Source organism: Micromys minutus, assembly GCF_963924665.1.
Source record: "Micromys minutus genome assembly, chromosome: 7".
NCBI lineage: Eukaryota > Metazoa > Chordata > Mammalia > Rodentia > Muridae > Micromys > Micromys minutus.
This window is the reverse complement of record NC_137976.1, coordinates 60,012,920-60,023,967: the sequence shown is the minus strand read 5'-3', so window position 1 is coordinate 60,023,967 and position 11,048 is coordinate 60,012,920. Positions and strand designations below refer to the sequence as shown.

The following is an 11,048-nucleotide window of genomic DNA, read 5'->3' as shown; positions in this document are numbered from 1 at the left end:
GCATCATGAGTGTATGAGTGTGTGTGTGTTCATGTGCGTGTGATGGTGGTAGTGATGGGAACCAGGCCCAAGCTTTCTAAGGTGGGTGGGAAGAAAGACAGGCCTGGAGTCCAGGGGATTCGGCCAAGAGGTCTCCTCCCTAGATAGTGACATTTACATGGTACAATGCATCTTTAAACTCTCCTATGAACTTCAGGACTCCGGCTAGTGAGAAAGCAGAGAAAAGCCAAGCATGGACACACTCCACTCAGAGCCCCCTCACAACATTCTAACAACCTGTATGCTTCTGGACAGCGGCCACCATTCTGAGCAGAGCCCCTAGGCTCTGCCCCATAGTATCCCCCCTTTCTGAAGCTGCTCAGTAGGACCTGGGGTTCAGCCAGGTATGTGGAGGCTTTTATCTACATTCTGGGAAACCTAGGCAAGCCAGCCCCTATGCACCTCATATGTCCCATGGGCCAGAGTATCCCATTGTACACACCCCACCAAGGAGACTCCAGACTCACATCTAGCTTATTCTTGTTAGTACTTCTGACCCTGACCCGAGTTGGGTCCACAGCTGCTAGACTCCTAATCCACCCTAGACAGGATTGCCCTTCAGATCCCTCGAACTTAGTCCCTTCGGTGGTTCAGGGTCTGATCCCTGAGCCCGAATGGGACTTGCAAGCTCAGCACTTCCCAGCTGACTGCCCCCCTTCCCACCTGCCTTCCTTATCTCTCTGTGTTGGATGAAAACACGGACTTAAGGTTCTGAGGAAGACCCTTTGCTGCTGTTCTTTGCTCTGTTCTATGTACAGAGACATAGACATGCATGAAACACATTGTGCCTCTCATTCTGACCACCGGGAGTTGAGTATTAAGACTGGAGGCTGACTTTCCGGCGGTGACGACCTCCCTACTAGAACATGCCTCTCGCAAAGGATCTCCTTCATCCCTCTCCGGAAGAGGAAACACAAGAGAAAGCGCCTGGTGCAGAGCCCCAGTTCCTACTCTATGGATGTGAAATGCCCAGGATGCTGTAAAATCACCACGGTCTTTAGCCACGCACGAACGGTGGGCTTGTGTGTTGGCTGCTCCACTGTCCTCTGTGAGCCAACAGGAGGAAAAGCCAGGCTGACAGAAGGACGCTCCTTCAGGGGGAAGCAGCACTGAAAGCCCCTGATTCAAGATGAGTGGGAACCTTCCCAATAAACACATTTTGGATATATATATGAGACTGGAGGCTGAGTGAGTGAGAAACCTTTACTGTGATTCCAAGAGGCCTGGGGTGAACTGTCCTTTCCACAGCCAGGCTTCTCGGAAAGCCAGGCCCTTGCAGGGTAGAAACCTTGAAGGCTTCCCAGACCCTACAGCTGTTGGCTGGGAGGCAGGAGGGCCCGGTTCACTGAGGGTAGTTGGTTTAATTGCTTCAAGGGAACCTGGGGCTTGAGGTTCTTCTGCCCAGACGTGTTAAGAAAGATCAGATATCCAGGGTCACCTCAAGCAATAGCAGCATCTTTTAAAGACTGCCCCCTCCCACACACCCTATTTTGTTTTCAGTTTGTAGTTTTCTCAGGCTGGCTTTAAACTCACAATCCTCCCCACCAGCATTGGGAATGCTAGGATTCTAGGCATTCCATTACACCTGGATCCCTGAAAACCTTTTTAAAGTCACCTTCTGATGTATGCTTTATATACATATGCTGAATGGCTAGTATAGAGTACATCCTATATAGACTCCAATACACAGTTATACAGTAGCTGGTCCTCTGACATCATGTTATATATTAGTTACTATAACTCAGTACTTGAAGCACATTGGAGCCTGGATTTGCTTTATTATCAGGCTGCATTACAAGCTCGAGGCTTGCTTGGATTGCTCTGTGAAACGGCCTAGTGTCAAAAGTGTTTGAAAAGCCTCAAGTAAGGGGTTCAACAGTTAAGGGCACTGGCTGTTCTTGCAGAGGACCTGGATTTGATTCCTAGTGGAAATCAAAATGATTATAAGACCCATGTGACATCTTATAATCATCTGTGACTCCAGTTCCAGGGGAATCAGTGTTCTTTTCTGGCCTCTTTGGGTACCAGGCATTCATGAAGTACACATACATACATGTAGGCAAAGCGCTCATATATATAAAATAAAGAATTTAAACCTTTTAATTTAAAATAGTTTTCAAATTAAATTGGTCATATTCTTTACCCTCTCCCAATAGTTCCTAGACCCCCACTCACACAACTTCACGCTCTCTCTTAACAATAACAAAAATCTTTTTTTTTCTTTATGAAACAGGTTCTTGTCATGTAACTCTGGCTGGTCTAGAACTCACTGTATACACCAAGGTGGTGTAGAACTCACAGAGATCTACCTGCCTCTGTCTTCTGAGTTCCGGGAATAAAGGTTTGAGCTTTAATACCCGATCTCAATAACTAACTAATTAAATAAATGACTCTCTGCTCCTCCCCAGAGACAACCACATCCCCAGACATGATACTGAGGGTCAGAATGAACGGACTGAACCATTTTGGACCAACTGTCTTTAACTCTGGCATAATGGATATTGTTGTCATCTTCATTGACCTCAGCTACATGGTCTACACATCCCAACATGATTCTACCCATGGCAAGTTCAACAGAACAGCCAAGGCTGAGAAGAGAAAATGTGTCATCAACAGGAAGGTCACCTCTACCTTCCAGGAAAGAGATATCTCCAACAACAAATGGGATGATGCTGGTGCTAAGTACATTGTGGAGTCTACTGGCATCTTTACCATCGTGGAGAAGGCCAGGGCCTACTTAAAGGGCGGGGCCAAAGGGTCATTATGTTTGCCCCTTCTGCTGATGCCCCCATGTTTGTGATGAGCATGGACCATGAGAAGTACGACAACTCACTGAATATTGTCAGCAATGCTCCCTGTGCCACCAACTGCTCAGTCCCTGTGGCCAAGGTCAACCATGACAACTTTGGCACTGAGGAAAGACTCATGACCACAGTCCATGTTTCCACTGCCACCCAGAAGACTGTGGATGCTTCTGTGGGAATCTGTGATTTAATGGCCATGGGGTTGCCCAGAACACCATCCCTGCATCTGCTGGTGCTGCCAAGGCTGTGGGTAAGGTCATCCCAGAGCTTCATAGGAAGCTTTCCAACATGGCCTCCCATGTTGTTAGCTGTGGATCTGACATACTGCCTGGAGAAAGCGTTCAAGTATGATGACATCAAAGCAGCGAAGCAAGCTATAGAGGACACACTAAGGAGATCCTGCCCTACACTGAGGACCAGTCTCTTGTGACTTTAACAGTGATACCCACTCTTCCAGCTTTGATACTGGGGCTGGCACTGCTCTTAGTGATAACTTTGTAAAGCTCATTTCCTGCTATGAAAACAAATATGGCTAAAGCAACAGGGTGGTAGACCTCAGGGCCTCCACAGCCTCCATGACAGCCCACTCCAGCAAGGACAGAGAGTAAGAGAGAGAGGTCCTCAAGTGCTGAGGAGTCCCGATTTCAATTCAGTCCCCAGACTCTGAGCATCTCCACTCACAGTTTCCATTTCAGATTTCCATAATAAGATGAGGGGGCTTAGAGAGCCCTACTCTCTTGAATACTATTGATAAAGTTAACTGTACCCGAAAACAATAACACAAATGTAAATTTCTGGTTTCTTTGGAGACTCCGTTGTGTTATGTGATGCTTTTCTGGAGGTTGTCTGAAGCAGACACATGAGAGGTTGCATGATGTTTGGGAAGATTATAAGCAGAACTCAACAGTGAACAGTATTCTTGCATTGGTTCACTTTGCAATGCTTTACTTGTCTCAGCTGATTGGTGGAGCCTCAAGGTTTCTTCTGGATCAAGCTGCTGCTACAGATTTATGTTTGATGTTTCCTGATTGGACTGGACTGTTGCTACTGACTCATGCTTGATGTTTTGGACTGGACTGCTGATATCCTGACAACAAAGACTAGTATCAGCCCAAAGAACCACTTCTGAATAGGTCCATATTCCCCTTGTCCTATTAGCCATCCTTCTTCCCTATCTTTGGTCGATGGGCTAGAAGGGAGGTTGAAGAGTTTAAGAACTCTTATTAAAGTAGATTTTGAAAAATCTAAGCCTACACAAACCCCCATAGAAACCTTTAAAAAAGTTCTTTCACACCTGTCTTCTTGTTCTAATGGGTTGTATCTTTCAACAGCTCAGCTGTACTGCCTATTTGTCTAAGCCTCTTATCTTCCCTAGTTTCTCATTTCCCTGTCTCTAAACAGTCTCTGGGACCATTTATGCAGCTCAGCTGTTTTCATTGAATCCTTTTGTTTGTTTTTGTCTTTTTGAGAGTTTCTCTGTGTAGACTAGGCTGGTCTCGAACTCAGAGATCCATTTGCCTCTGCCTCCTGAGTGCTGGGATTAAAGGTGTGCACCACCACTGCCCGGCTCTGATTCAACTTCCTGATTGTTCTGGCTCAGCCTTCCAAGATATTGCAGATAGGCATCACATTGGCCAATACATGGCAAAGCCCTGGTGACCATGAAATTACGTGATCCTGGAAAACAGGACACTATCTGCTTGGAATCTGTGTCAAAAGACTAAGGCATTTCTTTCTTTTCTTTTTCTTTTTCTTTCTTTCTTTCTTTCTTTCTTTTTTTTTTTTTTTTTTTTTTTTTTTTTTTTTTTTTGCTTCCACACATAGAAAGGGAGTCTAAAAATGAGCCTCCTTTTCCCTCTTTGAAAACAAGGGTGTGGAGTGGAAGCTTTTCAAACTCCTCTTCAGTTCTGTCATTTGGGTGTACAATGTGTTCAGGTGATAGCCGTGAACAGATGCTGTTTTCTCAATGTACACATCAAACTTAGATCTAGACCTTTAAAAACCTAAAGCCACTTTTTTTCCTGAAAACCAATGGTCCACAGCCAAATTCATATCTCAGTTTAAACATTTCTGACTTCTCCTGATTCAGCCCGAAATTTCTGGTTACTGTCAACACAGATGTAGGAAGATATGAATTTGAAAGAGGATGTCCAACAAACTATTCACAAAGATCCTGTGTGGTAACTCCCAGTGATGCTGTCTCAAATTTGTGAATAAAATAGTCTGTAGTTTAAAAGTCTGTTTTGAAAGAATCTTGATCCAGAAATAAAACACTGCCTTTAGCTCTCTACTGGGATCCCTGGCTTCTTGATCTTTTTAGTTCTTACCAGATCAATGTTTCTGGAACATTCTAGTCACCGTAACACCTATCAAGAACTGGGAGTGACCCAAAGTTTAATAGTACCTGGAAATGGTTTTCAAATTCACCAATTCCAGCATTTTCCTGAGCAATTATTAATCCCTCTCCTCACCACCTGAGACACTATTTGTATTTATATTTATATTTTGTATTTATATATTGTACTAAATATAATTGTAATGTTACCAGAGGAATCTATTAGAGAATACAGGTGTGTGCCCCTAGGCCTGCTCTGTAACTTTCACTATCTGACCATCTCTATTTTCCTTTGAAGACACACATGGATCTCCCAAACATGTCTTGAGAATCAGCTATGTCCTAAGCTAGACAGGATGACTACCAGTAGCCCTGCTAGGCAGATGTGGAGGTCAAGACCCATCTAGGAAGTCACTTGCTCGAAATGACACCAAAGCCCTTACTTTTTCTCAGTACCCACTCTGCCTTGCAGAGCACAGCAGAAGACATCTTCAGAGACAATCAGGCTAGTGACTCCCCTGGACCTGAGCAGCTTCTCCCACACCAAGAAAAACCTCCTCTTCCCTTATTGCTGTCACCTATGATGTGGGTTTTCATCATTATCCTTTCTCCTCGCCATTGCCCAGGGTGAGTGGGTAGGAAGTAAGACTGGAAGAGAGGGCATTCTAAGTAACATTTGGGGAGACTGTATTTCTTTAAGATTTGTTTTTATTTCTAATTATGTTTATCTGTGTATTTGTGTGTGTGTGTATGTGTGTGTATGTGTGTGTATGTGTCTGTGTGTATGTGTATGTATATGTGTGTGTGTATGTATGTATGTGTATGTATGTGTGTGTATGTTTAAGAATGTGTGTGTGTGTGTGTGTGTGTGTGTGTGCAGGTGAGTGCAGGTGCTTTTGAAGGCTGGAGTTATAGGCAGTTATGAGCTACTTGACCTGGACTGTGAAGAGAACTCAGGTCCTCAGTAAAAGCTGTGAGTGCTGTTAACTGTTGAGCTATTTCTCCAGCCCTCAGGGAAGCAACCTTCCCTCTTTTCTCTTCCCCTCCCCTCCCCCTCTTCCTCCCCTCTCCTCTTCTGTTCTCTTTCCTCCTCTCTTCTCCCTTCCCCTCCCCTCTCTTCTCTTTTTTTTTTCTCTCCTCCTCTCTGCTCCCCTCCCCTCTCCCCTCCTTTCTTTTTCCTCTCCTTTCCTCCTCTTCTTACCCCACCCCACTTCTTTTTAGACAGTGTCTACTCTATAGCCCTGGCTAACTTAGAACTTACTAAGTCGCCCATGCTGGCCTGCTGTTTCCTTAGTGCTGGGATGACAGGTGTGAGCCACTGTCTCAAAAAACCATTTTGAGAAATCAGATTGATGTTGAGAAGTCACCTTTTCCTGTAAAGGGGGGAGTGTGGCATGGGGTAGCTGAAGGAAAACTGTCCAGGCCCAGTTCCTTCCACCTGGAGCTCTGTGTGGGATCAGCATGGGCACTCAGGAGTTTGACACACCTCACTGAGGAATGCCTGAGGATGGGGCGGGGTTAACTCATTCTTAAAGGAATTCCCCTCCTGTCCCTGTGCCCTCTCCCACTCTTACTTTCTTGGAGGTTTGTAGGAAACTAGAATGAATGAAAGGTAGGGCTGCAGGGGGTGCAGGGGGTGGCTGGTATTGCTAGGGTCTTGCCTTTCTGCTGCTATCACTTTTCCCAAGCCCTCTTGGACACTGGGTGGGGGTGGGGGTTTCAAGCATGGGCTGATGAAACCTGTACATCTGGAATGCCAGAACAGCAGCCTGCCAGATTTCAAGCCCTAAGGAAACCTGGTTCGGAATTAGCCTGCTGTTTCTCTTGGTTACCCAGCCTGGCTTGTGACTCCTTCCGGGACCAGCCCAGGATGAATAGGGTCACTTGCTGGCATGCTTTCCCAAGAGGTTACCAATCAGCTAGAGCACTGTAGTTGGCAAGTGCTCCCCCTCACCCAACTCCCATGTAATGACCCAAACATTTATGCCTCCCCAAGTTTATTAAAGGGGTTCGTACTAGACCCCCAGAATGTCACCTGGAATCTCAGGATGTGGATTTATTTGGAAATGTCTTTGAAGATGTTATTGGTTGTATCAGACTAATTGTATCAGATTAGGGTGAACCCTTGTCCAGTGACAAGGGTTCTCCAGAAAAGAGGATGAATGCACAGGGAGGGGATGGCCGGGTGACATGTGACAGTGAAGAAAGAGATTAGAGGGGTAAGTCTAGGAGTGTTGAGGAGGACTACTGCACACCCCAAAAGTAAAGATAGGCCTTCGACATCTCATGTTCCCTTAATTGTGAGAAACCAGCTTCCTGCGGCTCAAAGTGGCCAAGTGTGTCCCACTGGGAAGCCCATACAGAGCCTTTGACCTCTATTGCTTCTCCTCCATGCAGAGCAAACAGCCATCCATCAAAGTTACAGACTGGACAGAGACCTTGTCGATGCCAAGTCTTCTTGTCCATTTCATCAGACTCTGGGGTGCCTGGGACATGGGGTCGGCAGTTACTGGCTGCAAGGTTGCCAGGCTGACCTCTGTCTAAGGTCTGTTTCTAGTTTACAGTGTGGATCAGCGAACTTGCTAAGACTCCCTGACTCAGTTCCCTCCGTCTCGTTGGCCTCTGGGTTAGCTGGTCTGTCTCTCAGTATGGAGAAAGAGCAAGACTGGCTTCATAGCTGTCAGACCGCTTCCATTGCCTCCTGCTCCTAACTTCTGGCTGACCACCTCTCCTTGCCCCCTCTTCAAATTATTTTTGCATCGTTCTCTCTAGAATATTCACCTGACTAAAGATCAAGGCTGAGGTAGTCAGTTGAGATGCTTGGTACTGGTCATGCATCATGGCTGGAAGTTTACCCAGGAAGGACTCTTTAGGGCTCCACCTACTTTGCAAACCCCGTGCAAAGTAGTAATTATCCCATTCTGTTCTTGGCTGTGTTTCTACCACTAGGCTGTCAACATTAAAAGACATCATCGACCACCCAAATGTCCAAGAAAACATTTTAGATCCTGTAATGAGCTAGTTTGTGTCAGCTTCCCGCTTGCACCTGTGAAACAAAGCACTGCAGGACTGGGTCTAGCTTGGGAAAATGAGCCTAAACACAGGAGGGGCTGTGGGTACCAAATCTGTCATCTCTCCATGTCTCATAACAGAGACAACTGACTCAGCTAAACAAGTTACACACGGGATGCACGTGGTGGCGTCCAGTGGTATATTCTGTTGTCTTTAAAAATATATGGGTGAGCTAAGTGTAGGAGTGCACACACCCCAGCACTCAGGGAGCTGGAACAGGAGAATGGTGCGTTCCAAGCCACCTAAGCCATGTAGCAAAGCTTACAAAAAAAGGAAAACCGCAGTGAATGAAATGTTTGTAATAACTGAAACATCTAGGTTTAAAGTTGGTTGTTAATGTATAGATGCAAAGTATGTCAGGAATAACATACATTTATCTGGCTTTTAGTTCCAGCACAGAAGAGGCAGAGGCAGGAGGATCTCTGTGATTTTAAGGCCATCTTGGTCTATATGGTGAGTTCCAGGACAACCAGTGCTACAAAGTGAGATCCTGTCTTAAGGGAAAAAATATGATAAATAAATATATATTTATGGGGTGAGGGTGTGGCACACACCTTTAACCCCAGCATTTGGGCAGAAGCAGCGGGCAGACAGGCTGAGTGAGTTCAAGGCCAGCCTAGTCTGTGTTTTAAGTTCCAAATTAGCCAGGGCTACACGGCGTCTCAAACAAAATAGAACAAACAACAACAAAATATCAATAAGCTGTTCTGGGGGAAAGCCCAGAAATTTATCAAAGTATTAACAGAGGATACTGGGTTGGTTATTGTTTCCTTTTGTTTTGAAATTTTGAGATTATAACAGCAACATCTGTTCCCCTTCCCTTCCCTCACTCCACATTCTCCCACATACCATTCCCTGCTCTCCTTAAAATTCATGGTCTCACATGTATGTATGTATGTATGTATGTCATACATATATGTTCTTAAATGTAGCATCTCAGTCAGAAGAGTGTTACTTGTATGAGTGTTTTTAGGGATGACCATTTTGCACTGGACAACCAGCTGGTGTGCTCTTCCCTGGGGAGGACTACCTCCCCCACCCCAGCTTTCTTCAGTTGTTGGTAGTTCTTTGCGAGGTTGAGGCCTTGTGGGCTCTTCTCCGTCCACTTTGTCCATCGGTGTCTTTCTTGTCCAGCTCATGTGTAGGCAGTCACGTTGGTGAGACTTTCTGAGCGTAGCTTCTGGCACTACCAGGAGATGCCATCACACAGCAGACGGCCTGGTCCCTCTTGTTTCTTACCGTCGTCTGTTCTCTCTTCCACAAAGTTCAGACTGTGTCCTTCGGCAGTTAAATATTAATAACGTTCATCTTGTTTGTTTGTTTGTTTTTTGTTTCGTCCTTTCAAGTCAGGGTTTCTGTGTAGCCATGGCTGTCCTGAATCTCACTCTGTCGTCCAGGTTGGCCTCAAATTCACAGAGACTCTCCTGCCTCTGACTCTCAAGTGCTGGGATTAAAAGCATCACCACCACTGCCTGGCTAATGATGTCCATCCTCTCTTAAATATTTTCTATGGCTTCATAATGAGCACATATTATCTTTATAATGGGAAAACAATATACTTCAATTAATTTTACTTTTAAGTTGAGACAGTGTCTCTCTAAGGGTCCCCCAGGCTAGCCTTGGAATCACAATCCTCTTCTTTCACCCCCCCCCAAGTACTGCGATTATAGGTATGCACCACCAGAAAAAACATTGAAGAGAGTGATTGATTGATTAAGGTGGTGCTTGGAATCGAAGCCAGGTCCTCATATATACTAGGCAATCACTCTAACCATTGGGCTACATTCTCCGATTTTATGTTTATGGTCAGCTTTGCATCTGGCCTGCATTATTGTGCCCACGGGCCTGCTTTGAAGGAGGCAGCCGGTCATGGATGTGTTTCCTTCATATTGCTCATGGTAAAGATTTAGATTGAGGCACTGGTTCTAACTGGCCTATTAAAAGGCTACAAACCAGCTTAATAATAACACAGAGGCTAAACCGAAAGTGAACAGGAAACCTTCCTGGGTTCGGCTACCTTCAGTCTGGTGAATGGGTACACCTCCTCGGAAGAGTGACTTACACTGTGGCTATGAACATCTCTTTTAACTGTAATGATTCAGCTGAAGCTTTTTGGTTTAGGTTTTAAGACTGAGCCCAGCTGTAGGACATGGGTGGTAAGTTGAGGGGCTTGGGTACTTTCTTTTCCACTTGCCATTATGAACTTCCTAGTCTTTCCTTCTGACTAAAGCCAGCCAAACTGAACAATTTGAGAATCCTGGGCTTTAAGCCAACCCTGGCCTCCTACGCCTCCTGTACACCCAAAGCAGCTCCTGGTTCATGGGGACGCTTGCCCAGATGTTGGTAAAGGAAAGTTAATCGCTAAGAAAATGTTTGGCACTTTCAGAGAAAGAGGCTGAGAAACTCAATCCTGAGAAACTGTCCTTTGTGTGGTCCAAATGCCAAATGCCTTCACCACGGACTTGGGACCAGAGCTGAGGGTGCGGCACTTTCCTTTGTCACCTCCGATTTCACCTTTGGAGGGATACCAGCGTCCCTCTCCTTGTTATCTTTTACAGTACGAGAGTCTTGCCTTTGAACACAGGTTACAGGCATTAATCACGTGGTCAAGGAGCAAGCAAGGTGGGGAAAAGGCCCACCAGGCCATATCTCTCCTTGTGGTGTTGATGTCTATGGGCCAGTGGGAGAGGCCAGGCTAAGGGGTAGGACTGAGATAGGTTTGAGGTCCACCTTAGAGGCCCAGTATCTCTCTCTAAAAACGGTCATCTCCTTTGAAGTCTCAATCTAGGTCCCGTTGG

At 45.6% G+C, this 11,048-nt stretch overlaps 1 pseudogene across 1 annotated transcript; it reads left to right on the top strand.

Annotated features, from left to right (window-relative positions):
• The first annotated feature begins 905 nt into the window (after positions 1 to 905).
• Positions 906 to 1,152, top strand: LOC308422239 (small ribosomal subunit protein eS27-like; annotated as a pseudogene). Its single transcript has one exon. The product of its transcript is annotated as a small ribosomal subunit protein eS27-like (transcript).
• Positions 1,153 to 11,048: the final 9,896 nt, after the last annotated feature.